The following is a 10,495-nucleotide window of genomic DNA, read 5'->3' as shown; positions in this document are numbered from 1 at the left end:
AGATCTCCTTATCAATATACTAAATTCCACCTATGAGTGGAGTCATATAGAGTTCGTCTTTCTCTGACTGGCTTATTTCGCTTAACATAATACCCTCGAGGTCCATCCACGTTGTTGTGAATGGGCCAATTTTGTCTTTTTTTATGGCTGAGTGGTATTCCATTGTGTATATATACCACATCTTCTTTATCCAATCATCAGTTTCTGGGCATGTAGGCTGGTTCCACGTCTTGGCTATTGTAAATAATGCTGCGATGAACATAGGGGTGCAACGGACTCTTGAGATTTCTGATTTCAGGTTCTTAGGATAGATGCCCAGTAATGGGATGGCTGGGTCATAGGGTATTTCTATTTTTAACTTTTTGAGAAATCTCCATACTGTTTTCCATAGTGGCTGTACCGGTTTGCATTCCCACCAACAGTGTATGAGGGTTCCTTTTTCTCCACAACCTCTCCAACATTTGTCGCTCTTGGTTTTGGATGTTTTTGCCAATCTAACGGGTGTAAGGTGATATCTTAGTGTAGTTTTGATTTGCATTTCCCTGATGATTAGCGATGATGAACATGTTTTCATGTGTCTATTGGCCATATTCATATCTTCTTTTGAGAAATGTCTGTTCATGTCCTCTGCCCATTTTTTGATCGGGTTGTTTGTTTTTTTGTTGTTAAGCAGTGTGAGTTCTTTGTATATTATGGAGATTAACCCTTTGTCGGATAAGTGGCTTGTGAATATTTTCTTTCTTTTTTTTTTAAAGATTGGCCCTGAGCTAACATCCGTTGCCAATCTTCTTTTTTTTCTTCTTCTTCTTCTTCTCCCCAAAACTCCCCAGTACACAGTTGTATATTCTAGTTGTAGGTCCTTCTAGTTCTGCCATGTGGGACGCTGCCTCAGCATGGCTTGATGAGCGGACCTCGGTCCACACTCAGCATCCGAAACAGTGAAACCCCAGGCCGCCGAAGCAGAGCACACCAACCCAACCACTTAGCTGTGAGGCCCGCCCCAAAAGGTTTCTTTAAATCTGGAAAAACAAACATCAGAGCATCCTCCTTAGTTCATGTAGTCTCATGTGGTTAATACTCGTTCTGTTTGAATCCGGTTTTTCCATTAGTTTTCTTGACTTCGCCTGATGATTGAGGGTGATAGGGACAGCGATAATTCCAAGAAATTTGCACGGTTTTTGTTAAGTCTTGCGTGATCTGTCCAGTGAAGTGGGTGCCTCGATGACGGGAGATTGTGGAAGGTATACCCTAAGTGGGAAATACATTTTCTAATAGTTTCTTTGCCACTGTGAGGGCATCGACCTTGCAGCAAAAGAAAGCCTGAACCCATCCAAAAAACATACATACAATAACAAGAACTTATTGATGCTCCATGCTAAGAAGCAGTAGAATGAAATCCAGCTGCAGATGCTCAAAGGGTCCAGAGAGAGGAGATCTGAGGCCTCTAGGCCTCTAGTTGTTTTTTCTAATGGATAATGGTGGGTCAAGGAATGGAAAAACTGAAAAGTGGGGTTTGCCAGGGAGCCAGGAACAGCCGAGCAGCTGTCCTGAGTTTCCCATAGCCCTGATTGTTCATTTAATTTGCGAGCATTGTTTACTCATCTTAATTTCTCTGATTCAGGAGCAGACTTTTGCCACATTACAAGGACATCAGGATGGCAGAAGTCTGGCAATGAGGGGCGATTCTTTGCAGAAGCATAGTGGATTTCATCCATGTGTGCCGTAATCTATACAAGGCGCCCTCCTTTGAAGGTAGATGTGGGATGTCTGTAAGGCCATTAATTTAGCAGACTTTTGTTTACAGTTATATGGTCTTTTCTTTTAGGCACCTCTTATATCTTTAATTTTTCATTAGCTTTTTGCAATGAAACTTTCAAGGAAGCTATTTTGGAATTTGAAGCTTTTGCTTTTAAATGCACTTCTTAAGTGATCTTATCTAAATGGAACAGTCCTCCTAATGGCCATTGTTATTTCCCTGAGGGTTGGCAGCAGTTTGGTAGGACCCTAGCTACAAATGGAGTGCAACCCACATTTCTTTTTTTGTTTTTAAAGATTTTATTTTTCCTTTTTTTCTCCCCAAAGCCCTATGGTACATAGCTGTGTATTTTTAGTTGTGGGTCCCTCCAGTTGTGGCATGTGGGATGCCGCCTCAGCATGGTCTGATGAGTGGTGCCGCCTCTGCGCCCGGGATCCGAACCGGCGAAACCCTGGGCTGCTGAAGCAGAGCGCACGAACTTAACCACTCGGCAATGGGGCTGGCCCCGCAACCCACATTTCTGTCCAGTCAAATTTTGGTGCCCCCAACCTGACAGTTACCAAGCCAAGCTGTCAGGACATGAAACAAGTTTAGTAAGATTTTGCTGTTTTTTGTAAATATCTGCAGCTTCCGGGACCATGGTTTTTAAGAAGATGTGCCAGAAGGTGGCAAGCTTGACCGTTTAGAAATTAAAGATTGCATTCAATTTGTCTGGTCTGTGTAAAAAGACAAGTTTTGGAAGCTCAAAGGAGCCCCAAAGTGGCCGCTGTAATTTTAAATCATCTTTTGTATTATGAGTCCACCAGGAAAAAATGTACAGGAGGAAGAACCATGGTTCTTAAACAAACCCAGTGGGAGTTCCTAAGGGAGGAGTTTCTCAGGAACTTTCAGAAGATGAAATTCCCATGTTAAAGCATGGCCAGACAAAGGATGCCCCTGGTCATTACCTGTGCTTCTGACCAACAGGCCACAGCTGCTTGGACATGTAACACAAAAGACAGAATGTGAGTACTCACCAAAGAGGGAATAAAAACCCTTCCAAGCGGCAATAGCCATAACCCAATTTGGAGACAAGCGTCTCCAGATCTGTGGACCCCAAATTGGGCTATTGCCCCCCAAATCCCAAAGAAAGGCAATGACCTCAACCAAAAGGGAGGGGTCAGAGCCTGAGAGAACTCACAACTGGAGGCATTGGCAGTCGGTGGAAGCGTGAGCACAGGGGACTCATGTAGGCATCTTACCTGTTTCTCACCTGTTTCCAGGTAGATATGTTAACCTATAAAAATCAGAAACAAGTTCAAGAGGTAAAGTGTTTATTTGAGATCAAAGAGTTGCATTTCAGGGTGTACAGATTCAGGTAGAAACCCAAATAATGTCCCACTACAGAGTAACAGTCAGGGACTTTTAAAGGCAAAGAAGATAGGTTCATATTACAAAGAATTTTAATTGGAGTTGGAAGCACAGAGCTGGTCTTGGCGAAACATTGATACATCTTCAGAAAGTCCACAATCCTCAGTCTTTGTGATCAGGATGTCCATTGTCCTGCCGACTTCTCAAACAGTTGCTTGTAAAACAATTGCTGTTTTGGCCCAGTCCAAGGTTCAAGACAGCAAAGTAGTCTCTCTGGAAAGGCAGCTCTCACTCCGTTTTAAAATGGCTCCACTAAAGTCAATTTTGACAAAATATCAGTTCCCTTCATTGCCCCAAGCAAAATCAAGAGTTGGTTGTAACTCGATTGCTCTTAAGCTAAGGAAAGATCAAAGAAAAGAATTTGCATGTCAGTGACAGAAAGAAAACCTTAGGCACCATTGTTTAAGTTCTGAAAGAAATCTTCTGCAAGAATCTGGGCTTTACCCTGGTATCATTTCAGTCTTTCTTGTTGACAAATTCCTTGTCTATGTAAGGCTTTTGCTGTGTCTGCTGTAATTTCTCTGTTTATTTGTTTATATTCTCCTTAAGACTGTGAATTCCTGGTAGAAATCTTATATGGTGCTAGGCACAGAGCCTAGCCTAAATGCCTAATGTGGAGGGGGAGAGGAGGTGAGAATAAATGACTTAATATAAATATTTTTATTTTTTTTAAGATTGGCACCTGAGCTAACAACTGTTGCCAATCTTCTTTGTTTTCCTTCTTCTTCTTCTCCCCAAAGCCCCCCAGTACATAATTGTATATTCTAGTTATGAGTGCCTCTGGTTGTGCTGTGTGGAACACTGCTTCAGCAAGGCCTGATGAGCAGTGCCACATCCATGCCTGGGATCCAAACCGGTGAAACCTCAGCTGCCAAAGCACAGCACATGAACTTAACCACTTGGCCACTGGGCCGACCCCTAATAGAAATACTTTTCTCTCTCAGTCCCAATCTTAAAGATAGCCTTCATAAATTGTCCTTTTTATGCCTTAGTTTTTATGTTTCATTTAAAAGAATCAAATTCCAAAAGCTCAAGCAATAAAAGCAAAAATAAAGAAGTGGGACCCATTAAATGAAAAAGCTTCTGCACAGCAAAAAGAAACAATCAAAAAATGAAAAGGCAATCTACAGAATGAGAGAAAATATTTGCATACCATATATCTGATAAAGGCTTACTATTCAAAATTATAAAGAAGTCATATAACCTAGTGGCAAAAAAATAAATAATCTAATTTAAAAATAGGCAGAGGAGGGGCTGGCCCCGTGGCCGAGTGGTTAAGTTCGCGCGCTCTGCTGCAGGCGGCCCAGTGTTTCGTCGGTTCGAATCCTGGGCGCGGACATGGCACTGCTCGTCAGACCACGCTGAGGCAGTGTCCCACATGCCACAACTAGAGGAACCCACAACGAAGAATACACAACTATGTACCGGGGGGCTTTGGGGAGAAAAAGGAAAAAATAAAATCTTTAAAAAAAATAAAAAAAAAAAATAAAAAAAAAAATAGGCAGAGGAACTGAATAGACATTTTCAAAAGAAGACTTACAAATGGCCAACAGGTACATGAAAAGATGCTCAGCATCACTAATCGTCAGGGAAATGCAAGTCAAAACCACAGTGAGATATCACCTCACAGCTGTTAGAATGACTATCATCAAAAAGATAAGAAATGTGTTGGCAAGGATGTGAAGAAAAGGGGACCCTTGTGCACTGTTGGTGGGAGTGCAAATTGGTTCAACCACTATGGAAAACAGTATGGAGGTTCCTCAAAAAATTAAAAATAGAGCCACCATATGATCCAGCAATTCCACTCCTGGGTGTATATCCAAGGGAAATGAAATCAGGCTATGGAGAAGATACCTGCACTCTCATGTTTATTGCAGCGTTATTCACTATAGCCAAGACATGGAAACCACCCAAGTGTTCGTCTAGGGATGAATGCATAAAGAAGATATGATGTGTGTGTGTGTATACATATATACACAATTGAATATTATTCTGCCATAAAAAAGAAGGAAATCCTGCCATTTGTGACAATATGGATGGACCTTGAGGGCATTATGCTAAGTGAGATAAGTCAGAGAACAACAAATACTGTATGATGTCACTTATATGTGGAATCTAAAAAGCCTGAATTTGTAGAAACAGACAACAGAAAGGTAGTTACCAGGGCCTGCAGGGTGGAGGAACTGGGGAGACGTTAGTCAAAGGATATTAACTTGCAGTTAGAAAATGAATAAGTTCTGGGGCTCTAATACACCGTGTTGTGATTATAGCTAATAATACTATATTACATACTTGAAAGTTGCTGAGAGACTCAATCTTAGTGTTCTCACCCCAAAAAAGAAATCATAATTAGGTGATGGAGGTGTTAGCTAATGCTACAATGGTAATCACATTGAAAGATATAAATGTATCAAATCAGCATGCTGTACACCTTAAACTTACACAATGTTGTATGTCAATTATACCTCAGTAAAAAAAAAAGAATCAACCTGCTTTTTGTCACTGAAGTTCTCTGACTATTAGAGCAATTAAGAATGCATCCATTTGTATGTATCACAAACCCTACTACAGTGGTTTAACCAAAGTGGAAGTAGATTTTTCTCACATAATAAGTAGTCTAGAGATCTAACCTAAAGCTGGTACAGCAGCTTCATAAAGTCATTAATGCCTTAGGCTCCTTCCATCTTTTGGATTCACCATCTTAACATGTGGCTTTCCTCCACATGTTTTTCGCCTCCTTATCCTTATACGGCTGCGCCACGTCAGCCTCACAGCCATGTTCTAGAGAGGAAAAAGACGAAAAGGATGTGTTAGCTGAGTCTGACAAATTTTAGGAACTTCTGTGGAAACAAGCATTATATACTGCCATCAAGCATTCCACTTACATCACTGCGGTCAAAACAAGGTCAGATGGACACCCCTACCTGGGAAGGTATTTTCATCCAAGGGTAATACCATCCTGAGCAAGGTCAGGATTCTGGCAGTAAGGGAGAAGGCCAGAATAGACTTTGGACCATGCATCTAGAAGTGCCCGCCAGAATTATCTAGGATGTCTCTGTAGGAATTGTCTTTTGTTCTTTTTCTTTCCCTTTACACTTGGATGTAGAAGGTTGAGTTCATCACACTCTACGATTCATGACACATTATCGGCATTGGTCTGTGTAAGTCTCCTTTTTTCTTGTTATTTAATTGTTTGTTTATTCCCGTTAATCTCCATAAACCACCCTCCTTTCCCTCCCCTCTCACAGCAATCATTTTGATGTGTTTAGTGTATATCACTTTTTTGTAAATTCTCACAAATTGCATATTTTTTATTTTCTTATTTAATCAGCTATATTGAGGTGTAATTTGTATACAATAAAATTCACCAATTTTAAATACTAATTTTCAATTAATTCAAAAGTATTCATTTCAATTTTGACAAATTGTATGCAACCACCACCACAATCAAAATATAGAAAATTTTTATCACCACAAAACTTACTTTGTGCCCTTTGCAGGCAGCACCCCTAAAAGTTCCCTATATTCTCCTTCACCCTTTAGCTCCTGGTAACTATTAATCTGCTTTTATCACTAGTTTTGCTCTTTCTAGAATTTTGTATAAGTAGAATAACACAGTCTTTTGTGTCGGGCTTCCTTCACGCACGTGTTTTTGAGAGGCACCCATGTTGTCGCAGGCATCTGGGGTTTGTTCCCTTACACTATTGAGCAACATTCCATTGTATGAATGCATCCCAATTTGTTTATCCATTTTTTTATAATAGTTGACTATTATAAATATGACTGCCATCGACAGCCCAAAACAAGTCTTTGTGTAGACTTATTTTTCATTAATCTTGGATAAGTACCTAGGAATGGATTGGCTATGTTGAGGGTAACATTATAAGAAACTGCCAAATTACTTTTCCAGAGTGGCTATCCTATTTTGATTTCCTACTAGCAATGTATGGGAATTACTCTTGTTCCACATCTTCACAAACACTGGTCATTATCAATCAATTTAAGTTTAGCCATCCTAGTAGGTATGTATTTGTTGTACCTTATTGTGATTTTGACTTGTTTTTCCTTAAGGATTGATGATAGTGGTCATCTTTTCATGTGCCTATTTGCCATGCTTATATATTCAGTGGTGAAGTGTCAGTAAAATTATTTGTCCTTTTTTTTTTTTTTGAGGAAGGTTAGCCCTTAGCTAGCATCCACTGCCAATCCTCCTCTTTCTGCTGAGGAAGATTGGCCCTGAGCTAACATCCGTGCCCATTTTTCTCTACTTTATATGTGGGACACCTGCCACAGCGTGGTTTGATAAGCGGTGTGTTCTGAACTAGTGAACCCTGGGCCTCTAATGCAGAGTGAGAATTTAACCACTATGCCCCTGGACCAGCCCCTATTTGTCCTTTTTTTTTTTTTAAAGATTTTATTTTTCCTTTTTCTCGCCAAAGCCCCCCAGTACATAGTCGTATATTTTTAGTTGTGGGTCCTTCTAGTTGTGGCAGGTGGGATGTTGCCTCAGCATGGCGAAACCCTGGGCCTCCAAAGCAGAGCACAGGAACTTAACCATTTGGCCACAGGGCCGGCCCCTATCTGTCCATTTTTTAAAAATAAGATTATCTTCTTTTTATTGAGTTGTAAGAGTTCTTTATATATTCCGGATACAACTCCTTGATCAGATATATGCTTTTTAAATATTTTCTGCTAGGCTGTGGTTTGTCTTTTATTTTTCAACAGTGTTTTTTGAAGAGCAATAATTTTTAATTTTGAAGTCCAAGTTATCAATTTTTTAATAGTTTGTGATTTTAATGTCTATTTTTTAATTTTTTTTAATTTTATTTTTGCTGAGGAAGATTAGCCCTGAGCTCACATCTGTCCCAATCTTCCTCCACTTTATATGTGGGTTGCTGCCACAGCATGGCTGACAAGTGGCATAGGTCCAAGCCTAGGATCCAAACCTGAGAACCCAGGCTGCTGAAGGAGAGCATGTGAACTTAACCACTGTGCCATGGGGCTGTTCCCTTTTAACGTCTATTTTAAAAATTGTTGGCTAACTCAGTGTCAGAAGGATTTCCTCCTAAAGTTTTCTTCAAGAAATCTTTTAGTGTTAGCTCTTATGTTTAGGTCTACATTTCTTTTCCAGTTAAATTTTGTACATAGTGTGATGCAAATGTGAAGATTCATTTTTTTGTATGAAGATATTTAATTGTTCCAGCACCATTTACTGAACAGATTATCTTTTCCCCATTGCCTTGGCACCTTTGTCAAAAAACAAAACAACTGGCTAAATACATGAGACTGTTTCTGGACTTTCTATTCTGTTCTTTTCATCTATATGCCTATCTTTACACCAATACCACACTGTGTTGATTACTGTAGCTTTATGGTGAGTCCTCGTAGCTTAAATTCTCCAACTTTGTTCTTTTTCTAAATTGTTTTGCCTGTTAAAGATCCTTTGCATTTTCATATAAATTTTAGGATAAGCATGTCAATTTCTACAGAAAATTCTGCTGAAAATTCTCTTTGGATGATAGTGAATTTACAGATCAAATTGAGGGAGAATTGATATCTTAACAATATTGAGTCTTCTGGTTGATAAATACAGTGTATCTCTCCACTTATTTAGGTATTCGTTAATGTCTCTCAGCAATATTTGCAGTTTGTTAAATTTATCCCTGAGTATTTCATATTTTTGATGCTATTGAAATGGTATTTTTATAGTTTCCAATTATTTGTTACTAGTCTGCATATATGTAATTGAATTTTAATTATGTCACACCTGTGAGTAAAGACTGTTTTATATCTTCCTTTTCAATTAGCATGCTTTTTTCTTTGTTTGTTTGTTTGGCCTTCTCGCACTGGTTAGGATTCCAATAGACTCTTGAACAGATATGATAAGAGCAGACATCCTTAAGTTTTTCCCAAACCTAGAGAGAAAGCATTCAGTCCTTCATCATTAAATGTGAAATTAGAAACCTCAGGGTAATCACAGAACAATCAGAGAAGAGTCAAAAACCATAAAGAGAAAACTGATGAACAGTAAACCACCAAACAGAAATGGCAGACAGAAATATGAGGAAAAAGAAACAAGGGAAATACAGAACAACCAGAAAAAGGGGGATAAAATGGCAGCATTAAACTCTAATTTATCAATAATCACTCTAAATGTAAATGGATTAGATTCACCAGTCAAAAGACACAGAGTGTCTGAGTGGATTAAAAAAAAAGACCCAATAATATGCTGCCTCCAGGAGACCCATCTCAGCTCTAAAGACAAACATAGGCTCAGAACGAAGGGATGGAAGATGATAACCAAGCAAATGGCAACCAAAAGAAAGTGAGAGTAGCCATACTCATGTCAGACAAAATAGACTTCAAGCCAAAAAAGATAACTAGAGACAAAGATGAACATTATATAATGATAAAGAGGACAATCCACCAAGAAGACATAACACTTATTAATGTATATGCACCTAACATAGGAGCACCAAAGTATATAAAGCAACTGTTAACAGACCTAAAGGGAGAAATTGACAGCAACACAATAATAGTAGGGACTTTAACACCCCACTAACAACAACAAATAGATCATCCAGACAGAAAGTCAACAAGGAAACAATGGCCTTAAATGAAACACTAAACTACATGGAAGTTAGATATATACAGAACATTCCATCCAAAAACAGCAGGATACACATTCTTTTTGTTGTTGTTTTCTTGGTGAGGAAGATTGGCCCTGAGCTAATATCTGTTGCCAATCTTCCTCTTTTTGCCTGGGGAAGAGTAGCCCTGAGCTAACATCTGTGCCCATCTTCCTATATTTTGTATGTGGGACACTGCCACAGCATGGCTTGATGAGTGGTGTAGGTCCACACCTAGGATCCGAACCCTCAAACCTGGGCTGCAGAAGCAGAACACTCTGAACTTAACCATTACACCAGCTGGCCCCCAGAATACACATTCTTGTCAAATGAACATGCAGCATTGTTAAAGAAGACCATATGTTGAGAAGCCTCAATAAATTTAAGAAGATGGAAATCACATCACACATCTTTTCTGACCACAATGCTATGAAACAAAAAATCAACTACAAGAAAAAACTGGAAGAGTCACAAATATGTGGAGACTAAACAACATGCTACCGAACAACTACTAGATCAATGAAGAAATCAAAAGAGAAATCAAAAGTTACCTGGGCACAAATGAAAAAGAAAACACAAAATACCAAAACTTACGGGATGCAGCAAAAACCAGTACTAAGAGGGAATTTTATAGTGATATAAGCCTACTTTAAGAAACAAGAAAACTCTCAAATAAGTAATCTAACACTATACCTAAACG

The sequence above is a fragment of the Equus asinus genome, chromosome 22 (assembly GCF_041296235.1).
Source record: "Equus asinus isolate D_3611 breed Donkey chromosome 22, EquAss-T2T_v2, whole genome shotgun sequence".
Classification (NCBI taxonomy): domain Eukaryota; kingdom Metazoa; phylum Chordata; class Mammalia; order Perissodactyla; family Equidae; genus Equus; species Equus asinus.
The sequence above is the reverse complement of the archived record's forward strand: the minus strand, read 5'-3'. Positions refer to the sequence as shown.